Source organism: Pezoporus occidentalis, unplaced genomic scaffold (genome assembly GCF_034315485.1).
Source record: "Pezoporus occidentalis ecotype Australia unplaced genomic scaffold, CSIRO_AGI_Poc_V1 ctg68, whole genome shotgun sequence".
Classification (NCBI taxonomy): Eukaryota; Metazoa; Chordata; class Aves; order Psittaciformes; family Psittacidae; genus Pezoporus; species Pezoporus occidentalis.
The window spans coordinates 1,539,291-1,553,021 of NW_026916030.1; the positions used below are offsets into that span (position 1 = coordinate 1,539,291).

The following is a 13,731-nucleotide window of genomic DNA, read 5'->3' on the forward strand; positions in this document are numbered from 1 at the left end:
CCCAGCCAAGTCTCCATTACCCGCTGGGTCATTAATTTGAATAGTCCCCTTCCCACCCCTCCCGCTTCCTTGCAGGAGGCATTTGTGGGCATCTTGATGTGCTTCGTGCCTGCCAAATGCTTGCCTCGCGCCCGGTGTAATTGCGGGGCTGGCGCGCTGCTTTACCTCCTCCGGCTGAAATATTAAACAGTGGGAGCAGTTGGGATGGGGAAGCAGACCGGAATGATCGCTGCCCTCCCCGTGGCGGAGGTGCAAAGCCCTTCGGGTCCCCAGTGCCCACTGCGGGTGACCTGGCCCCACTCTAGGACCTGAATCACCTTGTTCATAGCCTGCTATTAAATAAACCCCTTCAACTAAAGGGAACAAAGCTGAGCCTTTCCCTGTTAGCTGAACTGATGTTGTTTACCCAGCCTAGGACAGTCAGTCTGTGACCTCAAGGTGGGGGTAATGGAGGCAATAATAGTTTGATATGAAGTAAGCAGCAAATATAAAATAATTAGGGATCTTGTTTTCCTCCTCCTGGGAATAAATGTCCTTCTGTAGCCATCACTGCTGCGGGTTTGGGGTTTTTCCTCCTATACAGGCCTTAGAATTAAGACTTCATGGGATGAAAATGGTGATATTGAACCCTAAAGGGTGGGGATGGATTTCTGCAACTTAAAATTTGTCAGAGAAAACTTCCAAGGCTCGCTGCATGATGCAGGCAGCTGGGAAAAGGCAACGTTTTAATGCCTTTGGTTCCAGGCTCAGACCCCCTGCCTGGGGTTTCACCCTTTGGACCAGACCATGCTGGCCAAGAAGTGGCCCTGCGGCAGGGGAGCAGATGCTGCTTCCTCTCTGTGGGTGCTAGTGACAGGTCAGTGTCTCTGTGGGGTGGCTGTGTGCTGGTCTGGGGGACATAGAGCATCATTACTGCTCGTGAGCCCAGGAAAGAAAACTCCCTCTCCTTGAACTTGAAGGAGCCTGCCCATAAGGTCTTGGTAAGTCCTTCCTGGACTAGGTTGAGGTTCAGATCCCAAGCTGAGATGTCAGGAGGTGTGTGGCTGCTTTGCGGCATTGCTGGTTGGCCCTTGAGGAAGAAGTACCAAGAAATCTGCTGGCAAAGCCCGTTTGTCTTGGTGAGCTCTGGGTTTGCTTCAGAGAAGCCTCCAGGCTGGCATGGACCTGCCAGACTGGGGACAGAGCTCATGTCAGGATGGAGACACTGGCACAGGGTGCCCAGAGAAGCTGTGGCTGCCCCATCCCTGGCAGTGCTCAAGGCCAGGTTGGACACAGGGGCTTGGAGCAAGCTGCTCCAGTGGAAGGGGTCCCTGCCCGTGGCAGGGGTTGCAGCTGGGTGAGCTTTGAGGTCCCTTCCAACGCAAAGCATTCTGTGATTCTAAGGCTGTCCAGTTTTCCTGCCAGGCCTCGTGGAGGGCCAGTGCTGGGCTGAGTTGCTCTGCAGGGGTGTGATGTATCTAAGAGGCCTTGATGGACAATCCCAGTACTGAAGTTGGTTGGCGGCTCTGGGATGCGTGGTGACGCAGTGCTTGGATTAGGGATAACCATAGCAGAACCACCTGCAGAGGGGTGATGGGATCTGCTCTTGCTTTGCTCTGTGCAATGCCTGTGTTTAAAAATACCCAGGCCTGACAAAATGGGGTTAGAAGGAAGCTTCAGTCATGGGTTTGAATATTCCCAGGTTTTCTGAGCCAGCCAGCTCTCTAAGGTGGGAGATGGGCTGGGATGTGCCAGGCCAAAAGGAACCACTCCTGGAGAGCTGCAGGGATGTTGAGGAGCAGGGGGGCTGCACTTTAATTGCATTTCTTTATTTTACTACTTTCCCTATATTTCTTTGAGCTCACTTGAATGCAGTGAAAGAAATAAAACAGAGGCATTCAGCTGGAGGAAATTAAAGTGAATTCAAGTTCCCTGCCTTACCTAATGGGCAGAGAGGGCATTGTGTCTTGCTGCAATTAGCCTTCAAATCGAGCCTGAGCTCGTGTTGACCCTCCGAAGAGCAGCTGCCCGGCCCTTCTCTGCTTTGCCTGGGGAAGTGGAAGCAGATGCAAGAGGCTCCAGCATGCAGCTGGGGCAGGCACACCTATGGGAGGTGTTGGGGGGGGGTGTGGGGTGTGTTTCTCCATCATTTTGTTGACATCCAGGCTGCAGAGCGGTTGAGAAGTAGGTGAGGCTGTGCCTGTGCTCTACCTGCCTTGATTTGCGAAGTGACAGGGATTTTGACAGGCTTTGTGTCTTTTTTAGCAAATCAAGTGTCATGCCAGGTTTGCCTGTGGATGAGATCATTTGCAAAATATGTTTCCCAGCTTGCTTCAGGCATAATTCATTGTGTCAACTGCAATTGCTCATTTGCGAGGAGCTGTGATTCATTAGCGGTTTATTTTTTTCTGAGTTCAACTTGGTTTTAAGCAAATGTTTGGAGGCAGAACAGAAATTGAGGGAAATTATTAAACCTTGCGCTCTTTGTATCCAAACCCGCTGCTGGGAAGGGAGAACTTGCTAAAATGCCATCAGGAGGAAGAGGCAGTCGCTGGGCTGTGCAGGATTGCGCTCGGGTTTATCGTGTGGTTACTCCTAAATGGGGACGGAGGTAATAACAACCCGACTGCTGGGACGGAGCCTGCCACGTAGAGCCTGGAGAGGTGGAAGGAGCACATGGAGCTTCCTCCTTCTTTTCCGTGGTGGGGGGGTTCAGCCTGCTGAAGGTACCACATCTTCCTCATCCCCACATTCAGCTGGGGCAGAGGCTGCCCTATGGATGATGGATGGGGGGGTGCTGGTGTTTGCAGCCCTTGCGTGACACCAGCTCTTCCCCTGAGCTCCTTCATGGAGGAGGCCTTGGGGCTGGTGGAGATGGGAGCAGTTGCTTGTTACGGTGACCGGCACCCCCCAAAAGCTGATGGCTCAATGGGATAAAATGAAGATAAATAGCCCTTGGCACGTGTTCTGTGCTCTCTGTGTTCCCGGGGCCGTTGCAGACATCGCAGTTTGGCTTCAGTCTTTTTAGAGGTCCTCACGTCAGACTTCTTAAAAAAAAAAACAACCCAAATCTGCATGTCAAGTACATTTTTGTGTTACATTTCCTATGAAGACAAATATTTCAGTGCATTTTTTCCCCTGGGTGGGTGGATGGGGGGGCAGAAATCACTGCTACTGCTTCAGCAGCCACAAACTACCCTCCGATAACAAACCAGTCTGTGTGGGCTGCATAAATTGATAGATTTTTCACAAAAAAGATTGATTTTTTTTTCTATTTTTTTTTTTAAGTTCTAAGTGATTAAGTACATTTGAACAGAAGTCACTTGACAGGTTTTCTTTTCCCCGTGCAGCAATTCCCTGTAAAGTACTCTTAAAATGGGTTTGTTGGTTGGGTTTTTCTTTTTCCCCGAGTATTTGCATATTCTCTCTCTGGTTTTCTCCCAATATAAGGTTTGTCAGATTAAAAGCCAACAAGACCTGGGAACGGGGGGAGCTGATGGTAACGTGGGGAGTCTGCTGACCCGCGGCTCGCCGGCGCCGTGCCCAGGCACTGCTGCTTTGCTGCAGAGGCCAGTGCCAGGAGCGAAGGGCAGCAGAGCGTGAGGGGAGGGAGGTGACTCCATCACAGTGGCCATATATAGTCACTGGGATGGGATTAAACCCTTCATCTCCCGGAGTCATCCCTGCGGCAATAAAGCCAATATCGGGATCTGTTAATCATTCGCAAAACCAAGAGGAGAAGAATCCTCTTCCCTTCGAAGCATCTCATTTGTAGCCATCAGGGCTCTTCTGGATCACTCGATTTGGGGACAGGAGCCAGATGTTTTTCATCCCTGGGTGTCTGGAGACTGGGTTTCGGTGAAGAATAGAGTGTGTGAAGAGTTGCAAGTTAAATATGACCGAGCTTGTGCTTACTCAGGCTCGTGGGCTCGGTGGCAGAGCAGTTGTGTGGAAAGGGTCCTGTGTTCGGGTGCCAGCGCTGGCTCGGCTCCACGCGCGCGTTCTGATCGTGATATCCACTGGGGAAGCATATGGCAGCCTCGGTTATATATATATATTGTGTGGGGGTACATGTTTTACATGCCAGTTCTCTCTGTCATAGGACAAACATTTACGCTCTGATTATATGAAGCATTAGGCAAACAAGGGTTAGGTTTGGAAATAGCATAATTCCTTGCGGAGATGCTGTGGAAGGTGCGGTTAAGTGATGACACGGCAAAGGAGTGATAACGTTTCGGTACCCGGTGCTTTCCAGGGTGCTAAGCTCTGAGTGGATTGTGCTAGATAGAGGTGGAACATGCAGGTGTATAAATAAAGGGTTGGCAGTTCAAGGTGTGCAATGCAGAAGGCAATGGCCAGGTGCCCAAAAGACGCAGGGAGCGAGGTTTTGTACGGCTGAAGGTGGTTAAAATGGCTCGATTGCCAAGGGGAGGCGGATGGGCCTGGCCAGCGCTGGGTGGGAGATCTCCCACAGGACGGGATGTGCCTGGCTGCACCGTGGACCCTCCTGGGGAGGGGCTCTTTGCTTGGGTACCAAGCTCATGGCTGAGATCCTGCTGAAATGAAGCTCTCATAGGTGGGGGTCACCCCCGTTCACGGGTGCCCCTGCACTGGAAACCTGCCTGGCTGCTGCACTGGCTGCAGCCACTTTTGCAGGACTAAAGCTGAGTAGCATAATGTGCAGTTTGGTTTTGTTCTGTTGTGGTTGGAATCGTGCTCTCATTGCATGACTTTATGATTTGCTGATGGTTGTATGGAGGGTTTGTACCCCTCTGACTAGATCTCCTCCCCTCTTACCAGTTCTGATGGGCTATGAAGTAAAACACTGCAGGTTTTGCATGGTTTCTAGAGCTGCAGCCCAGCCTTCACAGGCAGGTGAAAGCATCTGTAGCACTCAGCCATTCATTCCCACAAACTTCATGTGTCTGCTCTGCAGTTAACTTCTCCTTTCTGCCCCCCTCCGTTTATACATGCTGCCACCATCAGTACATGCCCATGCTTAATGAAACATTACTGCTTAGGTTTAATTGTCTCCTAATTGAGTAAACCAAAGCTTTGCATGGTGGTTGTAACTGCATCTTCGTGTGAGTCCTGCTGTGGCCACGAGCCTGCAGAGTGGGGACAGCAACATGAAGGCCCTTCAGGAGAGGGTCATGGACCACAGCAGCAGCCTCCCGTGCGGCTGCTGCTCCAGAATATCACCCTGATTAAATTAGATTAATTGCCAGGTTTAAAGGATGCTTTTCTTTGGAGAAATCTCTGCGTGCTTTGGGAATGCTGCCTGGTTATTGCCTCGGCACGGCCCCACTGAAAGACACGGATCTGGGGTCACGGGGAAGGCAAAGACAGGGCATGCAAGCGCAGTGCTGAATTTTTGACTCTTGTCTGAGTACAATTCCTGGTCTTAATGCATCATTAACACGGTTTTCTGCATTTCATTCCGTTCCCATTAGAGCTCTCAGTTCCGTCGGGTAATTTTGGCATGTTGATATTTTTGTTGTCAGCAGTTTTTTCTCTTTTCTTTTTTTTTTTTTTTTTGACGCATATAAAGCCATTAGTGTGAAAGCAGATTAAAAAGATACATTACAATTAAAATGTTAATGAAATCGGCATCATACAACTTTTGAAACCATTTAGGCATTAATCTTTCTTGGTCTTATGGCCATTAACTCGGGCGATTCTTATTCTACACTGACCCCTGCTGAGAGAGTCGTGCTATAATTGGATTTTAAAAACTGGGGGGAAGCAAAGGAGGGAGAAAAGCCTTTTAGAAACATGGAAGTTGTGGAGGTGGCGTTAGCCTGCTGTGTGGGTGTCCATGGGAATGGAGCCGACGGAAAACAGCCTCCTCTCTCCATCACTGCCCGAATCCCTCCCCACCGGGGCAGGTGTTGCCCCTGCAGCGCTGCTCCGCAGGCTGGGAGTGCCGTGGGGGTGTGGGGCAGAGCCCTGGGAACCCCCAGGCTGGGATCCTCCTGGGCAGTTTGCTGTCAGCGTGACCTTGGGCAGGGCACGAGCACCGTGATCCGCTTCGGTTCATCGGAGTGTAACGTGAGCAGGGCCGTAGCGCGGCGGGGGGAAGGCGTTTTAGGGCTCTCGGAGGAAGGGAATGGGACAACAGCAAATAATCATTCACCCTCAGCTTTCCCCTGTTCCTCCAAGGAGTATTTCTGCAGATAAACTGTTTGGGTTGGGGTTTGTAATTCTTTTTAAATAGGTTTTTTTTGCAGCTTACACAATATTTGGATGGGGGCCAGCCCTCCCCCCTCCTGCCCCTGGGTGAAAGAGGAGGATTGACTAATTCACAGGCTGGGCAGTGAATCCAACAACGGCACTTCTTGACTCATCAGACAGCTCCCAGGATCCGTGCCATGGCTCCACTGGGCCATGGCTCCATTGCCTGCTCCAGCCCCACCAAGCCTCCAGCCCATCCATGCTGGGCTGCTTGGTCTCTGGACACCTCCAGAGCTTTACCCTGTGCTGTCCAAGAGCTTCCACAGCTGTGGGATGCTGGAGAAACTGGGAAGGACAGGTCCTTTAGAGAAGAACCCGGCACTGGGATGGGGCACTGGCTTGCTAACAGGGTGGGTGTGCAGCTAACAGGGCAGTGATGTGCCTCCGGAGGGGATGAGCTGTTAGTTGAGGGATGAGCACATCCCGATGAGGGAGGAGTGGGGAACCAGCCCCGCTTGCTGCCAGTGGGAAATTCAGAATGAAGAAAGGCTAACTAGGAATTTGGACGCTGCAGAGCTGTCGTCTTCCAGCTGCTCCGCTCTCCTGCGAGCTGCTGTGCCATTGCATGATGGAGGGACTGGAATCTGGTGTGTTGGCCGGGAGGCCCGCCGGAGCTGAAGCATCTGCAGGGCTTCGGGTAGCGATGGCAGTGATTGCGGCTGGGTTCGTGGCTGTGAAGCACAGAGCCTCTGGCACCTCATCACAGGGATTTGGGGGCTGGATGGCCAGAGTGATGGAGGCTCTTCCTCAGAGCTCTGGAGTCACTGTTCACACAGAGCAGAGGCTGGGGTTTAATGGGTTTATTCCCTTTTTATGTGGGGAAAAAAAGGTAGTTTATAGCAGTGTTGTTTTGTGTCAAGTGCTCAGGCATCGTGTGAATTTATAACCTGAGAGAACTTGGGATGAGGATCCAAAATTATCTTACTTGAAAGGAATTGCGTGAGATTTCACTGGAGCATGACACATCCGTGTCCCAGCTCTCCTGGCTGGACAACTGGGGATGTATTGCTGGCACAGGGTGCTGTTTCGTGTCCATGGGTAAAACCAATGCATTTATGCCAGTCATGTTAAACTGCCTTAGGGAATGGGAAGGAAAACCACCACCCCAGAGCGAGAGACCTGCAGAATATCCTGCCATATTCAACTTGTGTCTCTGCCCTCCCATCCTATAGTCCTGTGGGGATCCTGCATGTGGAGGGCACTCCCGAGGGCAGGGGAGCTGGGAGGCTCCCAAGGGTTATCTGCAGGTCTGGAAGCCCTCAGAGATGCAGGCAGGTGATGAGCACCACCCGGGGGTGGGATGGGAGCTGCGGCATCACTGTTGCCCACTCCTTTTCCTGTGTGGGCATTCCCATGCTCTTCTGTGTCTCAGCACAGTGGCAGACGTGCAGGCAGGGAACAAAGAAATTCCCATTTGAAATTCCTGGCAGTTGTAGGCCAAAGAAGAGGGAGCAGAACAGCAACCCCGGACAGTCCCAGTGTGGTTCAGCACACAGGTGGGATTTCTAGCAGGGGGAGTCTCTGTGTTGCAGCCCCAGCAAGATGCTCAGCTCACCAGAATCAGTAACTGAGCAGTCCAGTGAGATCTGTGGGAATTTCATTTCAGGCCATCAGTCTGATAACTGGTCTCGCAGATTGGGTGGCTTGGGGTTTGTTGGGTATTTTTTCATGGTGGTTTTCATTGCGTGACTGAAAATGCAGATTGAGCCCAAGGTACCTGGAGTGCTTTGGTGCTGCAGTGTCAGGGTCCTGCCCAAGGGCGGTGAGGGCTGGAGAACCCACCCTGCCAGCTGGGATAACTTGGCTCTGGGTGGTTTTCAGACCCACTGATGCTGGCAACGCTTCTGCTTCCAGAGTGCAGTGCGGCACAAAGCTTTTATATCCTTGCATGGCACTGCTAAGGTTTGAGTCCCATTTCCTTGCAGGTTCATGAATTGGTTTGGGGCAGAGCCCATAATGTGCCATCACTAGCACATCTGGGGAGGAGCACAGGACCCAGGCGAACCTGAACACTTTCTAGTTGGTCTGTGGGCTGAGCACTGACCCTGGTGGTTCTTCTCCTGCCTGTTGCTGGATGTGGTTGGGCAGACCCTGGAAGTCACCAAACCTGGTATGGTTTTGGGAGGACCACGGGTCTCCATGACGATCTCTATACCCCTTGCAGCAGCCGGGCAGACAGGGCAGCCTTGCTGAGCTCACTCTGACACCCAAGAGGCTGTTTTCTCCGTGCCTTGACTGCACAGATCTGGTATTTGAATTTTAGACTTCGTTTTGTAGGTGGGAAAAAAACCACCCACCCTCCAGGCTGAATGATGCCCTGTTGTATATGATAGAGACGTGGGCAGCACGAGCTGGACTATATGTACTTTCCTCTGTGGTCCTGCAGATGCTATGGGTAGAGGCTGGGCACGCTGGCTTTCTGGGGCACGGCAGTGCTCTCAGGAGCACAGCCTACGCCATAGATCCTGCCTCATGCTTTCCTCCAAATCTGAGACTTACATCATTTGTACCATGAGAAATAGATCGGTCTGGAAGCGGTGTCTGGCTTCGCTTCATTGCAGTGCGTGGCTCCTGTATTTTATAGCCTTGTTCAAGGGCCTCCCCAAGAACCTCTCCAAATTCCTTCTGCAGTTTTATTTTAGTTCAGGGAAGCTTAGCTCAGGTTTAAACCACTCAGTTGTGGTTGTTAAGTCTTAGTGACATATTAAGCATTTAATATCTAAGTACATTAGCTTCCCACCCACATCCCCTGTTTGAGATGGGTTGAGGAAAATAGTCGGTGCCTGCATCTAAGAGGATGCTGCTCGGCATGCTTGTATAAATGCCTCCCTCCTGGACCTCTTCTTCTTAGGTTTAGTTCCTGACCTAATTAGGCCTGAGCAGGGATCTCGTGACTGCATCAGACAACACCTAAGCCCTGGGAGGGATGTCAGGACCGTTGCTAGTGCCGGAGGGGACGCTTTCAGTGCCGTGGGGATGTGGCACTGGTGGCCTGGTCCTAATTCCCTGTGCCCTGCACGTGGCTCTGCAGCCTCCCGGGTAAAAGAAGTACCCAGATAGAGCAGTGTCCCCAGTACCTGATGGTGACTGGGGTATGCCCTGGTCCAGCCACTGCCGCTTGGCTTGGTGTGAGTGCAGATGGGAGAATCCGCCTTAATTGCGGTGGCATGTCTTGATTGTGTTGCATCTTAATTTCTAGGCCCTTGCTTAACTTGTGCAGTCCATCAGAAGCTCTTGTGAAATGTAATGTGCCGGAGCATCGGCGCAGGAAAAAGCTCTGCCTTCTGTGAAGCCAGACTGTTGCAGCGTAATTTGTTTTGTAAGATTTTGAAAGGCAGTGTTGCAATCTGTAACAGTAGAATAGTGGGAAGATGGTCAGGTGGTTCTTGGGACTTCAACAGACAGATTTCATGTCTGTGTGTTTTTGCAACACCTTTCTATAAAGGGAAACATAATTTAAAATATGATTACTTAGTGTTGTAACAGTCTTCTCAAACGTTTTTGCATTATGCAGAGATCATTATCAGAGGCTGATATTAACTTGCAAAGAATATTATGCAAATCATTCTCCTGTTCTTCTAAAAAGAAATTTCCTTCATAATGCAAAGCGTGACAAAAAAAATTGTGCAGAGGCTTTTGGCAAAATTACATTCAGAAGATGTAACAGTTTTTCTGCTTACTCGCACAATCCATTTGTGCCTTTCTACTGGATTTTCTCAACTCAAGCTGATAAAGGCTGAATTTTAAACTGAGGGCTGGGGAAGGAGGGGGGAGTATCGTACCTCATGGGTTCAGGAACAGGCAGGGAGGCTTTTCAGATCATTGTTTCAGATCCGAGCTGACAGTCAGTAGAGGTTCGGTTCATTCTCAGCTGTTTGTTGGTCTCTGAAATCACTTGGTGCTGGGTCTCCTCTTTCCACCTTGTAGATACCAGCTGAAATCCATCTCAGTGTGTCGCACTCCCATCATGTCCAACAGTTACAGCACTGTTAAGGCTCAGTATTGCTGACACCAGTAAGACCATCCCAAATGAGGGGCACTGACTGGGTGATGGGAGGCTGGACCACAGACACCCGCGGTTGCATGGATGGTCCTGCCCTGGGGTGGTCCAACCTCAGCGTCTTCTTTGTGTTTCTCTGAGCAGCGTTCCTGGAGGAGATCCTGGTCCTGTGGAGTCACTGTGGATTTTGCCACTGACTTCATCCCTTCTCCATGGTTTTTTTTTGGTTACAAGCTGGTGGAATCAGTTCATAGCTGCTCATTTCTCATACAGAAACGAGACCCAACTGAAATCGAGAGAATCATTCTATAGGTATTGGCTGTTCTGTGCTTATTATAGATGGATTGACAAAAATAGACCCTAATAAATATTGTAACTGGTTTAAATGAGTAAAATATTTACAGCTGTGGATGCAGGCAGGGTTGGGAAGGCTCATCCAGTGTAGGCCCCATTTTCCAGGCACTTCCAATCATTTAGGAAAAGTGTAGCATTTGTCCTGGTTTTGTTTTTTCTTGGGCATTTCTCAATACAAATGTGATTAAGAAAAGTCAGGATTCTTCCGAGGTACAGATTGAATTACAGCACCATAAAATGGCAGAGAGAGTTTTCATTAACAGGGGAGGTTTCTAGAGTTTTGTGTGTGTGTCTGGTTAGATAACTCAATAGTTTAAAATCAACCCAAATTAGATCAATACGCTGGAAGTTGTAGTTAGCATTCATCAAGCAACTTAGGCTGGATGTTCAGGCATTGACAGGCTCCACCTCTAGCTGCAGGGTTTCCCTGTTATGAACGGGTGAATACTAATCCTTGTTCGTTCCCTGCTGCAGGGGAATGGATTCATCCCTGGGCTTCGATCTTGAAGCCCTTGGTGGGAGCGGGGTTGGCTGTATCTGGGCGATGGTGCTCAGTTGGATGCCACCACTTATAGCCCTACCAACACAAAATACCCTGTTCTGGTGGCATGGGGCTGAACTTGAGTACCCCAAAAGTGGCCCCAGGTGCAGGGCCAGGGTGTGGTTGTGATGTGATAATTACAGAGATCACAGGAGCTGGCTCTGACCTGTGCTTCCCATGGCCTGCCCTGCGCACGCTGTCCCTGTAAGGAGCTGCTGGTTGAGCATCGAGGTCCTCCCTTCACCTGAGTCACGTATTCCCCTCTGAGACACTGTCCAGTGACGAGGCCAGACACTCAACAGAGCTTGTCCAGGTTGAAGGAAGCCCTCAGAGCCTTCTAAAATACAGTGACATTTCCCAGACTCTTCACTTGTTCTTTCTGTAGGTAGAAGACTCTTTGGTTCTTCTTTCTGCAGGTGAGCCCAGCCTCTGTGCAGGGCTGTGGCATGAAGGCACAGAATTTATTTGGGTTTTATAGGATGTCTTAGAAGAACATTTGCAGAGGTCATCATCAGCTGCTTCATTCCCCCTCCCTTTCCCCATTAACCTCATATTAGCCTGTGCATATCAACAGTGGCTTTTATCCTCTACTGCTCTTTGCCAGGTTTTATGTTCCTACTTGCCTCACTACAACCACATTCTTCCCGTCACGCATGAATAAAAGCAAAGCCGTGGCCAGTGTGATCTCCTGCTGGAGGGAAACTCTTCCCAGCAGACAGAGTGGAAACTGCAACTGGTTATGTAAATGATGGGCAGAGATAAAAGAACACTCAAACGCGGCTTGAGTTGTGAGTATGTGTCTTGGAAAGGAGTTAGAGCAGTGCGGAGCGCGGGTTGTTCCAGGGTGAGTCATGGGCTCACCGTCCCGCGGGCGCTGCCGGGTGTGGAAGCCCATATTCCAACCTTGAGGAATCTTGGAGGACATAGAAGTTTTTAATTAAAACTGTGCCTTGGTTGAGGTTATTTTGCTTTCCCGTGAACGTCTTCATTTCTTCTGCAAGAATTAAATGAAACCCTGGGTATTTTTTTGTGTTTCTGCATATTTATTCTTGAAGTTGAAGCATTAGAAAATAATTGAGTAAAACAAAATCCACAAGGCTTCAAATTACCTCGCGCTTAATGTTTTATTTAAGGGCTTTGCTAACTGGCATCCTTTCTAATGAAGCGGGTCACGCGCTGTGGAGAGCGCTGGGTTTCTGTTTGCCATTTAAATTGGAGGCTGCTTCCCTCAAACCTCGGGCTGCACTGCTGTGAACGGCCGCGCGGTTGTGACTTCCCGGCTCGGGGAGTCTCACTCTGATTGTTCTCAATCACACTAGTGCAAATGAGTGTATCTGAGTTTGGGGGATCCACGCGGTGTTGTCATGGCAATCTCCATAAGGTCAGGAGGAGCTCATGGGTGCTGTTTGCCGCCTCTCCCGGGAGGCCTCTCCTAGTTTGCAAAAGTATGGATCTGGGGGCTTTGGTAAGAAGTTGAAAGCACAATTTGGTAGTGGTTTGGCTGAAAGGATTCTGTGTTTCCTACACGGTAGCTGAAGGTGCCACGGTTCAGGTGAAGGTGATGATGGGCTCATGTCTCATGTGCTGACGAGTCATCGTCCTCTGGGAGCTGTGTCTCATCAGCTCCCGACCTGGTATGTGGACCAGGAACGCTGGGATCCTTATAAAGGTTGCTCCAGAAGGGATCCGTATAAACCAGAGGGACAGTGGAGGGGCCCCATTTGGTGGGCTCAGTTTGCTGCCCTGAGCTCTGGCTTGGGGTTGGTCGGGATGGGGTTTGGTTTTATGTTATTTAAAAAACCAAGAACCAAACAGTTCCCCCCCACACAAAAAAAAAAGCAACCCCAAAGTCCCCAAACCAGCTCAGCTTTCTGGATAACAGGAGGCTGTGCTATCCGGAGCTATAGCACTGGGCAGCTCAAAGCTGTCCCTGTCTCCCACTGCAGCTGGGGCTGTCACCCTGAGTCTGCCCCTTCCCTCCTTGCCCGCAGCAGGCAGGGAGCAGGGATGGTGCTGAGTGCTGCGGTCACTGCAAAGGAATGTGGGCAATGAAGCACATGCACTGCTGGGCTGTAACGCCGGGATCGTGCTCTGCCGTTCCCGTGCACCGCCTGGGAGGGGATTCCTGTAAAAGCTATGTGAACAGTAAACACGGGAGAAGTGGCAAAGGCAGCAAGGGGATGTTTGCTCAGCACCGCCGGGGCAGAGCTCTCCTCTCCTGGTCGTGGCAAAGCCGCAGGATGGTTTTGGTTGCGGACTGCAGGTAAGGAATTGGTAACAGAGTGCCGCTACGTGGGTGCACAGCGAGAGGCTTTTAGAGATGCCAGTGTGGGTCCGGGTGCTTTTGTGAACTTCTGTTTGTGAAAGGTGCTAAAGCTGAAATTAGAATGGAAGCTAAATTGAAATCAAGTGTAAAACTGACCCAAAAAGTCAGTTCATTCTATCATAGAGCCGCAGCCTGGTTTGGGTTGCAAGGGATCCTAAAGCTCATCCAGTTCCAGCCCCCTGATGCTGTTGTCTGTGTTCACCTGGGGTTTTATGTTGTTTAATAACCTCAGTGCACCTTTGGCATGTTTGGATTGTGGCAGCCACACCGATGACTTTACCAACACCTTGTATAGCA

The 13,731-nt window shown here is 50.5% G+C and overlaps 1 protein-coding gene across 2 annotated transcripts in view; it reads left to right on the plus strand.

Annotated features, from left to right (window-relative positions):
* NACC2 (NACC family member 2) overlaps nt 1–13,731 on the plus strand; it is a 56,027-nt gene that overhangs the window by 1,008 nt on the left and 41,288 nt on the right. The window lies entirely within an intron of this gene.